At 35.5% G+C, this 12,500-nt stretch overlaps 1 protein-coding gene and 1 long non-coding RNA gene across 3 annotated transcripts in view; one reads left to right on the top strand and one right to left on the bottom strand.

The window, feature by feature from the left end:
* LOC115212942 (protein-tyrosine sulfotransferase 1) overlaps positions 1–12,500 on the top strand; it is a 570,511-nt gene that overhangs the window by 410,211 nt on the left and 147,800 nt on the right. The window lies entirely within an intron of this gene.
* Positions 7,336–12,500, bottom strand: part of LOC118764001 — a 33,379-nt gene continuing 28,214 nt past the window's right edge. The window contains exons 2-3 of the long non-coding RNA XR_004999776.1: positions 8,330–8,607; positions 7,336–7,396 (exon numbers count right to left, since the gene is read on the bottom strand). This is a non-coding gene — a long non-coding RNA (uncharacterized LOC118764001). The remainder of the gene's footprint in view (positions 7,397–8,329; positions 8,608–12,500) is intronic.

A 12,500-nucleotide genomic window follows, 5' to 3' on the forward strand; every position in this document is an offset into this window, starting at 1 on the left:
TTGCATTAATCCTGGCATGTAAGTAATTTATTTATTATTGAATATAATGATATAAATTATTTCCATGTTTTTTTAAGTTATAAAACAATCTATCGTGATATTAGACTTTTCTTGTCAAATACAATTTCATCAAATTACTCTGTCATGACTTTATATATATATATATATATATGTATATACATGTGTGTGTGTGTGTGTGTATACACATAGAGGATCTATAAGAGATAGGGTTCAGCTGGTACATTTGTCTGAGGCCAGGAGATCCAAGGTGATTGCCCATAACTATATGTTGGGCCCCTTTCTCAACCCTCACAGCCCCTTACATTGTGAGATGCTTCCATCTCTTGGAGCCCAACCACACTTTTTTCTTCTTTGCCAAATTTCTCTCAGAAGCCCTGCTTATGAATAAATACATACACACACAAACACACATAGACACACACACACGGCATACACACAAGGCACACACACACACACACACTCAAGGCATGCATGTGAACACATATACACAGACACATATATTTTATATATACATGCATGATGAAGTAAGTATATTAAAGTACTTCCCTGAAGGTTTTCCTTTAAATTTTCTTTAGTCATTAACTTATGTCTCACATATATATGTGTGTGTGTGTGTGTGTGTGTGTGTGTTTCAATGTTGAATGAAAATACCTGTCTAAAGATTTCTTCCATCATACAAATTTCTTTTAATCTTATCATCTGTTAACAACATCTGATATTTATGCCTTTTCTTCAGTGATTCATTTGTTGTTTCTGTTTTGTTAATTTTTGAATACTGAACATTTTCTTTAGTATTTCAATACTTCAGTTACAAAAGGTAATGGATTGGAAAACTCAACAAATAGATAAAATGCTTTGTGGCATTTAGTGACACTCTTTTATGTTAGGTGTTTGAATTATGACATGGTCAACTTTGTCAAGCTGTTTTTGCAGTTTCTAAAATATGTACCATTCATGCTTTGGGTATGGGAGTTCTATTTAGTTACCTACACTTGTTCAAAATGTCTGATCTTGTATCTATACATTAGAAATTGGTATTAGTTTCAAGAATAATCTGTAATATGTACAATTTTAAAATTTATTCTCCATTTTCAATATCATTCCCAATGTTGCAATCACAGATGATTTAGAAAGCTGTTAGTATTTATTAACTTTTATTTGATTCAATCACTGGACAACAGCCATGCTTGGGGCAGCACTTAGAAGGGTTTTAATCAAACAAATCACCTGCCCCTATAGTTCTTCGGATTTTGGGGTATTTTTTTAAAGTTTGGTATTTCAGCAGTCTCCTTTGCCAAACTGCTAAGTTATGGGAACATAAACAAACCAACCCAGGTTGTTGAGTAGTGGGTGGGGGTGACAAAGACAGTCACAAAAACTCACAAAATAGGCATATATATATAAGATACACTTCTACACAGTTTCCATCTTCCAAATTCACTCAGAAGGAATATTTGGGGTCTGGAGCTATAGTAGAAAATACTTGACCAGAGAGCCACGCAGTGAGACTGAATTCAAAATCCTAAAACCATGTGATGATGCAAAGCTACTTTCCATACCACACAACTCCTCACCTTTTTTTTTTTTGGTGGGTGGGGGTCTATTTATAAGGAGTATATACTATAATAACAATGAAGCCTGCACACAATTTCTGATCATGAATGTTCAGTTGTTCTTCAAAGTATATCAATCCAAAAAACTTGTAGTTTCGGTTACCTAGATGGCCTAATGAACAATAAGAGTCACGTGTTGCAAAAGGATAGGAAAATTTCACAGTTATTTCCTTTGTCTGCAAAAATAGATTCTTTCTCTGAATGAAGAGCAGAGTGTATGATGCTTGTGGGAGAAGTGTAATGTTGTATAGTCGTGTGATATGAATGATGAATATGGAGACAGTGTGAAGGCTTCAAAGAAATGAAGCAAATGTGTTCTGCTGGATGTGTCATGTCAGTGTGCATGAATGATGGGAAACAAGTTTCCTGAAAGAAAAAACTCAGCGTCAAAGGTGTTCATTGTAACATGCAAGAGAGAAGAGTACTCTGGTATGGAAATATTATTCATATGAAAGAAGGGGGGAAACCTGACAGAATCGTTAATATGTTGGGCAAAATAATTACCAGCATTTCATCCAGCTTTAACAATCCGTGATCAAATTTTTCTGAGGTTGACTTTGCCTTTCATCCTTTTGGAGTCGATGAAGTAAGTACCAACTGGATACTGGGGTCAATGTAATCAATTTACCCCCTCCCTTGAAATTACTGGCCTTGTACCAAAATTTGAAATTAATATTGTTCATTTGAAGAATAATAATCGGGTGAAAATGTACCAAACGATGCCATAAGAGAAAGACCAAAGAAAGATGTGGACAGAAGTGATTAGGGCTAATTCTGGGGTAATAAATTTTAAAATGGCAATGCAATTACAGAGAAGGGACCTTGTTGAAAACAACCTGCCCAGTCTGTGCTTGAATGGAAAAGTGGGTGTAAAATGGTTGTAATGGCATGACAGCAGAGCCAGTGGCAGTTAATATATTTGTGTACCGTTTTAGTTGTACACACTAATATATGTATTTATTTTCCTTCTTAATTGTATACACAAGTATATTTTTACATACCTTCTTACTCATGCATACTGATATCTGTTTTATCTACCATATTAGTTGTACACACTAATATATGTATCTGTTTATCTTAATGATACACACAAATATGTTTTTACATACCTTCTCACTTGCACATGTAAATATCTGCATTTGTTTATTAGCTATACAGACAAATATTTATATTTATATAACATGGTTATACATGCAAATATATTCCTCAACAAGTGAGAAAATTCACTAATTTGTAAAAGTTAATGGTATGTTAGCTTTGTTATTATACATTGATAATTGTAAGTACTTTTTTATTTTTTAATCAGAATTAAATTTTTTAATTTTTTAATCAGAATTAAATTTTTATAACATATAAACCAATTAGTTGCTTAGTCTCTAATAATACACCTTTCTACTTTGTTTATATTAAGTTTATTTTAATATCACCTTCATCTTTTGATTTGCTAACATTGCTTTACTCTAAAACATATAGCTTTATATCATATTATTTATATTTACCTTCATGCATTTCTGGTTGACAAAAGATTATGACGTGTTATAAACTAATTGCTACTGACTTAATTTCTTATTTTGGATTCTTGCTTACTTTTTCATGTTCCATCTTGTTATTTTTGTTGTCATTTAGCTCCCAGGTCAATAGTTATCTGGCAGACCTCAATTTTTATTCCCCACCACCGTCAATCCTGATCTAGCACTCTTATTGTTGTTTAGCCCCATGTCAGTCCTATTACTAAAGATGACACACATGACAAACATCCCACCTTTTATTCAGACATAATGTATCAAATGCAATTTTTTTTAAACCAGTACAATATGATTTGAGTGAGATTTGGTTGCCATTTCTAGTCAGTCACATTTATTTCTGAGGAGGGTAGCATAATGAGTGAAACAAGATTATGAGACTAAATATATTACAGTGATTATTTTGGATCCTGATTTTCAAATTCAACTGCCATTGGCTTTATCTTTCACCACTTCTAGGACTGTAAACTAAACACTTGTTGATCTCTACAAATGGAACACATCACCACCCCTGCTGCTACAGTTTCTACTCTTGATTACTTCAGTTATAATCAATAACTTGATCACCCAAGCAACATGCAACACATCACTGATTATTGATTATCTCTTTCTGTTTAGAATTTTCTAAATATTTTGGGGTTTTTTCTCCCCCTCTGCAGTCTTATATCTTTAAAAAACCCAGTATACTCACATCTCTAAAACACAGGCAGCAAGCTGGCAGAATTGTTAGCACGCTGGTCTAAATGCGTAGTGACATTTCATCCATTTGTACATTCCGCATCCAAATTCCACCTTCCATCCTTTCAAAGTCGATAAAATAAGTACCAGTTAAGTCCTGGAGTCAATGTAATTGACTTAGCCCCTCCCCTGTAATTGCTGGCCTTGTGCCAAAATGTGAAATTATCATTAAGTCTAGCAAAGGTTCGGTAATATGTAGTTTATAAAATGCAGTGCCTTTAGCCATAGTCCAGTCACTAAAACCAATGCATGAATAAAGGCTATGAAGTGAAAATCACAATCTTTCTTATTCTGTCTTTTTAAATGCCAGAAAATGACTTCATTGGAAGTCACTGTCAACAAGGTTGTAAGCAACCATCAAGAAAACAGGCCTCAATAGACACTTTGTGTATTGGGAGCTACAAAAGAAAAAGAATGAAAAAACAAATCTAATGAGAGGGTACTCAAAGAATCATAAAATTATTAATATGATTTAATTGTATTAAAATCATGTTTATCTGGAAAAACATGCAGAATTTTCTACATGAGTTTTCAAGAGGTTGGGGGAGAGACAATAACAGTGATATGATGAGGATTAACAGAAAGAGGACTCACTCTGTTAGTAATATTTAGAGGAGGTACAAGTGAATAAATTTTGTCAGAACAACTACCGTAGAAGTATTTATAGTAGTAGGCATCTGTCAGTCTTGAGAGACCATGGATTAGTTATGTGCTGGCTTAAAATTGGTAGACTGCTGCTTTCCATGTTTTGCCACCACAGTTAGATGGCGCTGGAGTGTCCTCTCCAGGGTACAGGCCTGGGCAGTTTTTCATGGGAGATCAGCAGTTGCCCATGCAGAATGTCTCCCCTCTCCACCACCACCAGTGTTATCCAAGGGAAGGATAGGGGTGAATATGACTTGGTACCAGTGGGGCTGCAGGAGTTGCCAGGACAAGGTTGTCTACAGCATTGGAACTGCCTTAGGGACCCAGGCTCCAGGTTTATCCTCAGGATTTATACCCAAAGCCTTTCCCCCTTAAGTGGGTATTGCCACAAAGCATTGGAGTTGTTATTATCAATACTGCCTAAGTATTTATAGAATAGAAATAAACAAACAATGTCCCCACAATGAGAGATACATATTTGAGTGTAGCTACCGAAACAGTAATGTTAGAAACTTAGAGGTGAATTCTATAAAACTGGTATCAATAAGTACCAAAACTAGACCATATTTGTTGATCAGGCTTCTAGCCATTTTATTGGAACCAAGCAAACATGTCTGATATAATAGAATAAATGAAATTTTGCAGGAAATGGTTTGTTGATTTCTGCGTGGTAAGAAGTTTACTTCTCAACCACATAGTTTAGGTTTCAGTCCCACATGCATGGTGCCTCAGACAAGGGTCTCCAACTTTAGAGTTAAGCCAACCAAAATCCTGTGAGTGGATATGATAGATGGTAAAGAAGCCTATGTTTTTGTATGTATGTATGTATGTGTGTGTGTGTGTGTGTATGTATGTGTGTGTGTGTGTGTGTGTATATGTATGTATGTATGTATATATATATATATATAGAGAGAGAGAGAGAGAGAGAGAGAGAGAGAAAGAGAGAGAGAGAGGTAATTATAGGGATTAAACAAATTAAATATATTAAGTATATTAAATAAAATAGTTTGAATTGAAATTCTGCCGAGGTTGACTTTACCTTTTATCCTTTCAATGTTGATAAAATAAGTACCAGTTGAACACCAGGGTCAATGTAATCAATTTAACCCCTCCCCTAAATTACTCACCTTGTGCCAAAATTTGAAACCAATAATAGAGAGAAAGAGAGAGAAATGGTGTATTTTTGATAATTCTAAGGAATTTTCTTTTCCTATTAATATCACTGGAGATGTTTCTCTTCGACCAATTCTTAATTTTGAATATTTTCACTGATGAGAATCAGTCTTTAAAAAACTTATAAAGCCAACACTTTTTTTTTATGTACTGATTTTTGTTTCTTACTTCACAAACATCAAAGACATACAAAAAAATATGCAAATCATTACATATTTTTAAAAATATATAAATAAATATAAAAGTAATAGTTTTATATTTTATTGATTATTCAAGTAAACTGTTATTAGAAAATAAATAATGTAATTTATTTTATTTTTAAAGTTTATTATTTTATATCTTTTGCTTTTATCTGCAACAATTTCAACTTCCCTTGCTATTTTACTCTTTTTCTTGTTGTCGGAATCCAATTTTCCTGCTTTCTCTCAACGTCTTAAATCAAGCTATGATTTCTCTGAATTTTCACTTCATTTTACCTGTTATCAGTAACTTTTAACCTTTCATTTAAACCATATGGTCCCTGGATAACTTTACAGTTCAGTTGTCATAAGTTCTCTAGTTTAAGAACACTTTCCTCCCGAGGAGCTCTACTGTATCTTTATTTGGCCCTGGCACGCCATCAGATGCATTGATGAGGGGTCCAGTTGATCCAATCAATGAAACAATCAGTTCATGGAATTAATGTGGATGTGGCCAAGCACTCCACAAACATGTGTACCTTTAATATAGTCTTCAGGGAAATTCAGTGTGACACATAAGTCTGACAAGGCTGACCTTTTGAAATACGGGTACAACTCATTTTTGCTAGGTGAGTGGACTGGAGCAACATGAAAAAAAGTGTCTTGCTCAAGGACACAACAGATCATCAGGAATTGAACTCACAACCTTATGGTCATGAGCTGAATACCTTAACCACTAAACCACGTGCCTTCACCTATCTTTATTTAAGCCTTTAGCATTCAGATTATTTTGTCAAGAATGCTTATCTATTCACATTGTTTTGAATTAAACACGCAAGTAGCTGCACTCCACAGACATGTGTACCCTTAAAGTAATCTTCAGGGAGATTCAGTGTGATGAGGCTGACCCTTTGAAATACAGGCACTACTCATTTTTGCTAGCTGTGTAGACAGGAGCAACATGAAATAAAGTGTCTTGCTCAAGGACACAATGTGTCACCAAGCTTCAAGATTTTGATGGGGTTGCTTCTTTTTAGAATGACATTGTAGGGTGGGTGTGAGAGGTTAGATCTAACTAGTTTGAGCATAAAATATATAAAATATTTGGGCTGGATGTGGCTGGATTAAATGTTAAAGGATTAAAAAACTCAGCTTTTTCCTTCTGACTAAATGATATCTTTTACTTTGGACTGTGGTCATGCTGGGGCACTGCTTTAAAGGATGTAGTTGAACAAATTCACCCCAGTACTTACTTTTAAGTCTGGTATTTATTTTATCAGTCTCTTTTGCCAAACCACTTAGTTACAAAACCAACACCATTTATCAAACAGTAATAGGAGACACACAGGCTTCTTTCAGTTTCTGCCTGCCAGATCCACTCCCAAGACTTTGGTCAGCCCAGGGCTATGGTGGAAGACACTTGCCCATAGTGTCCTATAGTAGGACTGAACCCAAGCCCACATGGTAAAGAAGCAAGCTTCTTGCCACACAGCCATACCTGCACCTATGAAAAAAAATTCTGTTATCACTTCAAACACCTTTATTAGTTTCACAATATACCACATATGGCCCAAGAAGAACCTCTACATGGTAACTCAACATGCTGGAAATAGTAGTCAAATCTCAACTCACACCACACCTTTGGACTATGTAGTCTCATATACAGTATATGTGTGTGTGTGTGTATTTCTAAAACAATGAGATGGTCATGGCTATACTGTCTTTGGCAATTAATCTCCTCTATCTGGACTGATTTGGAGCTAAACCACCACACAGCAAACTTTAAAATACCAAAGAAGCAGAATTTATTACACTTTGTTCTTTATTTAATGCTCTTAATGTTCATATTGTCATTACTAGTTTTACGATAAAACTAACTCTATCCAATCTATGATAAAATAGAAAGTGTTTGGTGAGTAAGATCCTCACATATTGTGAATGCTTATAAAAGTTTCACATGGTAGCACATTTAAGCAAATAAGCCTAACCAATAACCATTTATGCAACAAAATTTGAAAACTATGACTATGAAGCTAATAATCCTGAATTTTGGATGATTTCATTAAATATCTAGTAATGCTTTCAACACACAACATTTTATTCAAACAGACTTTTCTTAATGTAACGTGACAGAACAAGAAAAGTGAAACTCTATGTACAGAAGTTCTAATTTAAAGTCAAGACCTTGCTCAATGTCTTGAACAAGAAATAGTCATAAGCAAATTGAAATATTGAGAAGCAAATTTTCTCTGGTGTAACTGTACACTACATTTGACGTCTATTATTATGAGTGTGCCAATTTTCATTTTTATGAATCGAAGCATATTTAATAAATATAATCTTCATAAACTCCAACAACAAATTGGTTTCAATTTATTTACAATTCAATGACTAAATATCAAAGTTGCAATGTTATGAAAGTTTGAGGTATACATACCGTTTTGAATGTGAAAGAACCATTGGAGATACATATGGTATTATTGGTGTGTTACTTTAGCTACCTCTCGGAATACTGAGAGGTTGTTTGGCTGAGGTGCTTGCTCATAAACTTGTCATAATATAATTTGATATCATTCAAAGGGAAAAGATAACAAATATAGATAAATGATGAGTTTCTCTCATATTCATTGCGTATTCGTTGGAAGGTTGTGACAGTTGACACTTCTTACTTGCAGCGTCTTCATGTTCCAGCAGTGATAAATTTTTGTTTTTAACCTATGGATAAGGAGTCGAGAAGAATTAATATTACCAACAATGAAAAATAAGCAAATCCAAAGAGCCAGTCTTCAGCAATTCTCTAGTGTGAATAGTAATAGTAATAATATTGGTTTCAAATTTTGGCTCAAGGCCAGCAATTTTGAGGAAAAGGTTAAGTTGATTATATTGACTTCAGTACTGGTACTTATTTTATTGACCCCAAAAGGATGACAGGGTAAGTCAACCTCAGCAGAACTTGAACTCAGAACAAAAAGACAGACGAAATACCACGAAACATTTTGCCTGGTCTCCTAATGATTCTACTTGTTTTGCACCATAGTAATAATAACAATAATAAAAACTTCTGATTTAGGGCAGGGCCAGCAATTTTGAGAGGATACCATTAATTAATTTAATACTATTAATCTTAGTGCTTGATTAGTATTTTATTTCAACCCAGGGGGATGAAAGGTAAAGCTGAGCTCAGTGGGATTTGAACTCAATGTCACTTTGATGGCATGCTCTGCTCTCTCACTCAATAATAATAACAATAAATCTTTCTACTATAGGCATGAGGCCTAAAATCTTCAGAAGAGTGCTAGTTGATCACAGCAGCCCCAGGATGGATGGCACTGTCAATCTTAACAGAATAATGATGATGATGATAATAATAATAATAATGTTAATAATAATAATGGTTTCAAATTTTGGGAGTGGGTGCTAGTCAATTACGTTGACCCAGTGTTCAACTGGTACTTGATTTTTTGATGCAGAAAGTATGAAAGCTAAAGTCAAACTTGAATTGAACTCAGAACATAGTGGCGGGTGAAATGTCGCTAAGCATTTCATCCAGCATAAACAATAATAGTAATAATAATAATAATAATAGTAATGATAATAATGACGATGATGATAATGATTTCAAATTGAGGCACAAAGCTAGCAAAATTTTGAGGGAGGGAGTATTATGCTATTATTTGTTTCCCAAGTCATCCTTGATTGAGCAAATCTATGATCAAAGCTATAAACATTCCAGTATAAATCTTGTTGATCTACTCTCCTGTGATGCTCAGTTGTCCATCTTTGAAGTCTTTAGTCACAAAGGTTAATTACTATTGAGTTCAGATTCTTCATCCTCCTTCTCCTCACTCCCAAAAGTTCTTTTACCACTCGTACACCAATATTCCAGAGACTTCATATCATGGTTATCATTACTTCTATGAGGATTTTCTTTCTTTATTTTTTTTTACCTCCCACTGATATGGAAGCTACCTCTAATCACATTAGTAGTGACAAACATGAATTAGAAAATCAACATGAAATTGTGTAGGAAACTGCATAACTTTTACATAAGTCCACGTACAATATACCCTCTCTTGTCTAATATATATGATGTTAACTACATTTTTATTGATCTTTTCAACTGTCTCGCTGATCATCTCCATACTAATATTTTACTATTATTACATATAGCTATAAACATCTTACCAATATGTTTTTCCCACTAATGTATGTTTCACTATCAATAGAGAGAACCTTGCGTACATATTTAGTTTTGATTTTTTTTTTTGCTCTTTTTCTTTGGTTTGTTTTGGTTTTTGTTTGTGTTTTTCTTTTTCCTAAAGTTGAATATTTTCTGAAAAAAGGAAAGTCAAACAATATAAAATGTGGTTGTTGTATGTAGCCAACAATACCGTCAGCTTACTTAGTAAAAAAATTTCTTTTCATACACAGGAAAACACAATTCATTTATTTCCTTATTACTCTTTTACTTGTTTCAGTCATTTCACTGTGGCCATGCTGGAACACCACCTTTACTCAAGCACATTGACCCCAAGACTTATTCTTTGTAAGCCTAGTACTTATTCTATCGGTCTCTTTTGCCAAACCGCTAAGTTACTGGGACTTAAACACACCAGCATCAGTTGTCAAGTGATGTTAGGGGGGGGACAAACACAGACACACAAATATATACACTCACATATATATATATATATATGTATATATATATATCCCTCTCTCTCTTTCGGAGAGGCACTGAGCACCTACACGCACATATACACACACGGCAGTAACTTCCGCCTACCGAATTCAATCACAAAGCTTCGGTCGACATACATATATATATATATACATCATCATCATCGTTTAATGTCTGTTCTCCGTGCTAGCACGGGTTGGATGGTTTGACCAGGGTCTGGGAAGCCAGGAGGCTGCACCAGGCTCCAGTCTGATCTGGCAGTGTTTCTACAGCTGGATGCTCTTCCTAACACCAACCACTCCATGAGTGTAGTGGGTGCTTTTTACGTGCCACCAGCACAGAAGCCAGTCAAGGCGGCACTGGCATCGGCCACGTTCTGATGGTGCTTTTTACATGCCGCCAGCACAGGTATCACAACTACAATTTCCATTTGATATTTATTTTGATGTTGATGTACTTGACTCAATAGGTTGTCTCAAGCACAGCAGATTGTTCTGCAATCCAATGTACTTTGGATGGGCTGGGGCTATGTGAAAACTGGTGCAGGAAGCAGCCACGAACTCACATTATTTGTCGGGTGTTTGCAGTCACAGCATATCTCCAGAGAACTCGGTCTTTCGTCATTGCCTCTGTGAGGCCCAACGTTCAAAGGTCATGCTTGACTACCTCATCCCATGTCTTCCTGGGTCTACCTCTCCCCCGGATACCTTCAACTGTTTGGGAGTGGCACTTCTTCACACATCTCTCCTCATCCATCCGCAGTACATGACCATACCAGCGCAAACATCTCTCTTGCACACCACATCTGATACTTCTTATGTCCAGCATTTCTCTCAGGGTGCTTACACTCTGTCGTGTGTGCACACTGACATTACACATCCAGCAGATCATGCTAGCTTCATTTCTTTCAAGCCTACGTATGTTCTCTGCAGTCACAGCCCATGTTTCACTACCATGAAGCATGGCAGTTTACTTGATTATATTGCAGTGTTGAGTTCAGCTTCAGCAGTAAGTGGTATATATTTTAGAATGTTGTCGTTTTGGAGCATATGTGCCAGATAGTGAAGGCTTAATGGTTAAGGGATTCAGCTCTTGATTGTGAGGTTGTGAGTTGAAGCCACTTTATTTTACATTGTTCCAGTACACTCAGCTGGCAAAAATGAGTAGTACCTGTAACTCAGCTGTATTTAGAAGGGCTAGCCTTGTTACTTTCTGTGTCATGCGGAATCTCCAGGAGAACTAATATAAGGGTGTGCATGTCTGTAGAGTGCTCTGCCATTTGCATATTAATTTCATGAGCAGGCTGTTTCATAGATCAAATCAAGTGGAAACCCCATTGTCCTAACCACCTGAGTGCTACTTTATGTCCCAGATATATATTTGAAAAAAATCTTCCATGTATGTCTAGGTAATAACAAAAAGGAAGGGTATATTGAATAATGCAATCTTTGATGCATAATACCTGAAAATGATGGATGGTCATGGCTGGAGTAAGGGATCATGCTTTGTTTGACTAACTGCCAACATATCATTGCTCTCCTTGAGTCTAAACACCAGTAACATCATTGCAACCAAAGAGGTATACAGCTGCTCTTTCTGCTCTGTCTTGTTAGAAAAAACAGGAGACATGTACCAAAGGTAAAAAAAAAAAAGTATCCTGGATATATTAGGATTTAATTTTAAAAAACCGGTTTATAACTGCTTGAATACCTTTAACCATAGATCTATCTGATCAAGGTTCATGGGTGACTCAACAACAACTATTGAATATTCATATATTCATTCATAAAAGAGGTGAGTGTTCATATGTGTGTAGGGGTGGAGGGGGGTTGATCCTGTTCCTTCATCACACATTAACATTGTATTCTTACCTGAAACTGCAGGCCAGTGATTGATCAAGTTATCACACCATTTTTGCTACTGCCTTCCC

The sequence above is a fragment of the Octopus sinensis genome, linkage group LG6, assembly GCF_006345805.1.
Source record: "Octopus sinensis linkage group LG6, ASM634580v1, whole genome shotgun sequence".
Lineage (NCBI taxonomy): Eukaryota > Metazoa > Mollusca > Cephalopoda > Octopoda > Octopodidae > Octopus > Octopus sinensis.